Here is a 4,507-nt window from a genome sequence, read left to right as displayed (position 1 = left end):
CGTATAATACCTAATACAATGTTGATGCTGTGGTAGTAGTTTCAAGCACAGAGTAAATGCTCTCCCTCTCTGAGAGAGAGAGAGAGAGAGAGAAATAGAGAGGGGGGGGGAGAGAGAGAGAGAGAGAGAGAGAGGGAGGAAGGGAGAGAGAGAAGGAGGGAGGGAGGGAGGGAGAGAGAGAGAGAGAATTGCCAGCATGAGGCAGGTTCAAGTCCTGCTATTAGAAATGGCTGGGATTTTAAAACAAATATTTTGGATCCATGTATAGACTATGGTGCCTTCTGGACTCGGAGAGTGGAGGGAGTGAGAGGCACCCCCAAGGGACAGCTGGGGGCTCTTTTGGACATTTTCTGTCGGTCAGCATTTCTGAGTGAAATTGTAGATCTGTAAGCAAAATGGTGCCTACCAGCTCTCCTGCAGAGTTTAACAGGAGCACGGGGGCCACCATGGGGAGTCAAGGCAAAAGTGGTGGCTGGAGAAGGAAGTTTAAAAGGGTCATGTCATTTCACTGAGTTTGAGATGTTTCCTTATGTCTAAGGGTGCTAATAGTTATCTCAATGTTTCAGCCAGTGATTAAACCAGGTACTAATTTTGTCTTTTGAAAGAAATATAATCATCACCACTTATCGGCAGAGAGTAAGTTTCAAGACCCCCAGGGGACATCGGTAACCTCACACAGTATCAAACTCTATATACACAATGGTTCTTCTATACAAACATACCTGTGATGCAGTCTACTGTATAGAGGCACAGTAAGAGATAGCTACTGCCTAAAAATAACAGGAAAGTGAAAGTGAAGTCGCTCAGTCGTGTGCAACTCTTTGCGACCCCATGGACTGCCGCTTATTACGCTCCTCTGTCCATGGGATTTCCCAGGCAAGAATTCTGGGCTGGATTGCCATTTCCTTCTTCACAGGATCTTCCTGACCCAGGCATTGAACCTGGCTCTCCCGAATTGTAGGCAGACACTTTACCATCTGAGCCACCAGGGAAGGTGTAATAATAACATAGAACAATTATAGCAATATACTTTTATAAAAGTGTTGTGAGTCTAGTCGCTATGTAAAATATACTACTGTACTAATTGAGCGATTTTTTTTCACCCTAACTAAGCACTTACTACGCTCTGTGTCCATACCTTTTGCAGTTGGAGGTTTGACAGCAAAACTAACCCAGATTTATTTTCTCTTCTTCACATTCACCACAGATATTAGCAACCTCAGCATACATTGTTTCTTTCTCTTTTATATCAAATTGAGAACTTCGATCTTTTCACTGAAAGGTAGCACTTAATGGATTTTCTCTGGCATATGTCAATGGACAGCATCCCTCCACTTACGGTTTGGGGCCATTATTGAGTAAAGTAAGGATAACTTGGTCACAAGCCCCGTGGCATCTCAACAGTCATTGTGGTAACCGAGTGACAGACGCGTGGGATGTTCAGGACTAAGGAACGATTCACATTCTGGGCAGGAGGAAGCAGGATGGTGTGAGATTCCAATCACTCTCCTCAGAATTACCTGCAGATTAAAATGCATAAGTTGTATATTTCTGGAGTTTTCCATTTAATATTCTCGGTGACCAACTGAGGGTGACCTGAAACCACAGAGACTGACACCTGAGATCAGAGGGGATGACCTTGCCTGGTGATTGCTTTTAGGGGGAGAAAAACACTAGAAGGGGCCACTTGAAGCCACAAGTGGTTGCAAAATGGCCCATCTCTTCCCGTGTGAGGAAGCACAAGCACCACCACAACCCGAGAAAAAGACCGCCGTGTCCAAATCCAGAGGTGAGGACAATGACGATGCTGAGGTCATCTTTGTTGGAGTGGAGCACGTCAAGGAGGATGCTGAAACCTTCTTTGTCAGAGTGATTTCAACTTCAAAGCCAGTCATTTCTAATGTTTTGAACAGAGTGACCAGGGACTCATCTTCAAGAAGAATGAAGGACCACGTGAATCCGGATCCCTCCTGCAGGTGGCAACCTGCAAATCTGAGGACCCCAGCATCAGAGCCAGCTGCCGTATCACCAGTTTCTCAGTGTGTATGGGGAGGAAGAGGCAGTTCTATTATTTCGGAGCCTTCATCTAAACCTGATTGGAAAACGAGCTCGCCGGAAACTGTCCTTCACAATTCAGAATTGTTCTCTCTGCGGCCACCCTGTCTCTCTGGAGCCGTTCTCTCATTAGGAGGCAAGGATGAAAGCCCTCTTAATTCAAAGCGGTGTCCCACTTCAGATGTGAATTTTAACAGTGGGAATCCCAAAAGACCCAAACTCAGCGATGGAATCCCAGGGGGACCTGCCTCCACCATGGCCCCTCCAGGTATCTCTCCTGGAAAAACACGGTTATGACCTTGGAAGATTCCCCGACCTCACCGAGCCGTGTGCATGGTGGGGCATCATTTTCACGGACTCGCACCAATGGCCAGGCATGCTTCCGTCTTATGGATCCAGAAGGAACATGTAGTTTGTCAGGCCTGGAGAAAATGGACTTTCTGACTCTTGCACGTCAGAGCAAGACTGTTGATCCCATGAAAGTAAATCTGGGATCAAATTCACTGATGAGAGTAAATGTTATTTGATGGCTTTTACTTTGGAGCATACAAGAGACAGCACCAGAACAGAAGAGTCACACAGCCTTCAAATGCCTCAGCTGCTTGAGTCTTCTAAAATATGTCAAGTTTATGACCCACGTGAGGAACCATCTGGAGCTTGAGAGGCAGAAGGGTGACAGCTGGGAAACCCACACTACCTGCCAGCACTGCCACCACCAGTTTCCCACCTCGTTCCAGCTGCAGTGTCGCATGGAAAGTGTCCCTGCTTCCTGGGAGCCCTCCACGGTCTGTAATATCTGTGAATTGTCCTTCAAAACAGATCAGGTTCTCTTACAGTGCCTGAAGGACAGTCACAAACCTGGCAAAATGCCCTATGTCTGCCGTGTTTGCAGTTACAGATTGTCAGCCTTTGCCAATGTAGAGGCGTATTTTAGAACATGGCATGGAAACATGAACAATTTGTTTGTCTGGTTTGCCTCAAAATGTTCAAATAGGTGACATCCTTTGTAAATCACGCTTGGAAGAACTGCAACAGGAGGGTCTTTCCATGTTGCAAGTGCTGGCTACAAAGTTTGAACGTGAAGGAAAAGACCGAGCACCAAACCAAGAATCATCAGTCATTCAAACAGCCAGAGCACTTGCCAGGGTTGCCTCCTGATACAGAGGTCATGATCCAAAGTTCAGTTCAGCTGGGACTGAGAGAGACAGCATCCATCATTGTGAGGAACACTGACTCCCAAGTGCCACCCAGAAAACACACAAAAAAGATTGACTACGAGCACAAAATATTCCAGACATGCTGCAGCATGGGATCTGGCTAAAAAATTATGTTCTACCCACCTCCAGAAATTCAGAAAAGCCCCATTGAGGTTCAGCCAGCTGTACATAAAGACCCTGCCTGGCTTTTGTTGTTCAGTTGCTCAGTCGTGTCTGACTCCCTGCGACCCCATGAACTTCTGTATGCCAGGCTTCCATGTCCATCATCATCCCCTGAAGCTTGCTCAAACTCATTCCGTTGGGTTGCTGATGCCACCCAATCATCTCATCCTCTGTCATGCCTTCTGCTGCTGCCTTCAATAGTTCCCAGGATCAAGGGTTTTGTTTTGTTTTTTTTTGTTTTCCCAATGAGTTGACTCTTCCCTTCAGGAGGCCAAAGTATTGGAGCTTCAGCATCAGTTTTTCCACTGAAGATTCAGGGTTGATTTCCCTTCAGATTGACTGGTTGGATCTCCTTGCAGTCCAAGGGACTCTCAAGAGTCTTCTCCATTCTCCAGCACCACAGTTTGAAAGGATCCATTCTTCAGCACTCAGCCTTCTTTATGGTGCAGCTCCTCCATCTGTACCTGACTCCTGGAAAAACCATAGCTTTGACTTTATGGACGTTTGTTGGGAAAGTAATGTCTCTTTCTTTTAAAACACTGCCTAGCTTTGTCACAACTTTTCTTCCAAGCAGTGAGCATCTTTTAATTTCGTGGCTGCAGTCACCATCTGCAGTGATTTTGGAGCTCAAGAAAATAAATTCTGTCACTGTTTCCATTGTTTCTTCATCTATTTTCCATGAAGTGATGAGACCTTTGCCTGTGTGAACCACAACAAACTCTGGAAAATTCTTAAAGAGATGGGAATACCAGACCATCTGACCTGCCTCCTGAGAAATCTGTATGCAGGGCAAGAAGCAACACTTAGAACTGGACATGGAACAAGCGACTGGTTCCAAATAGGGAAAGGAGCACGTCAGGATTATATACTGTTGCCCTGCTTATTTAACTTAAACGCAGAGTACATCATGAAAAACACTGGGCCGGATGAAGCACAATCTGGAATCAAGATTGCTGGAGAAACAGCGACAACCTCAGATATGCAGATGATGTCACCCTAAGGGCAGAAAGTGAAGAGCCTCTTGATGGTGGCAAAAGAGGAGAGTGAAAGGCTGGCTTAAAACTCAAATTTCA

General features: G+C 45.8%; 1 pseudogene; it reads left to right on the top strand.

The window, feature by feature from the left end:
• Positions 1-1,710: 1,710 nt before the first annotated feature.
• Positions 1,711-3,423, top strand: LOC138431464 (zinc finger protein 280A-like; annotated as a pseudogene).
• The last annotated feature ends 1,084 nt before the right edge of the window (positions 3,424-4,507 follow it).

The sequence above is a fragment of the Ovis canadensis genome, chromosome Y (genome assembly GCF_042477335.2).
Source record: "Ovis canadensis isolate MfBH-ARS-UI-01 breed Bighorn chromosome Y, ARS-UI_OviCan_v2, whole genome shotgun sequence".
Classification (NCBI taxonomy): domain Eukaryota; kingdom Metazoa; phylum Chordata; class Mammalia; order Artiodactyla; family Bovidae; genus Ovis; species Ovis canadensis.
Note: the sequence above shows the minus strand (reverse complement) of the source record. Positions and strands in the feature narration are given on the sequence as shown.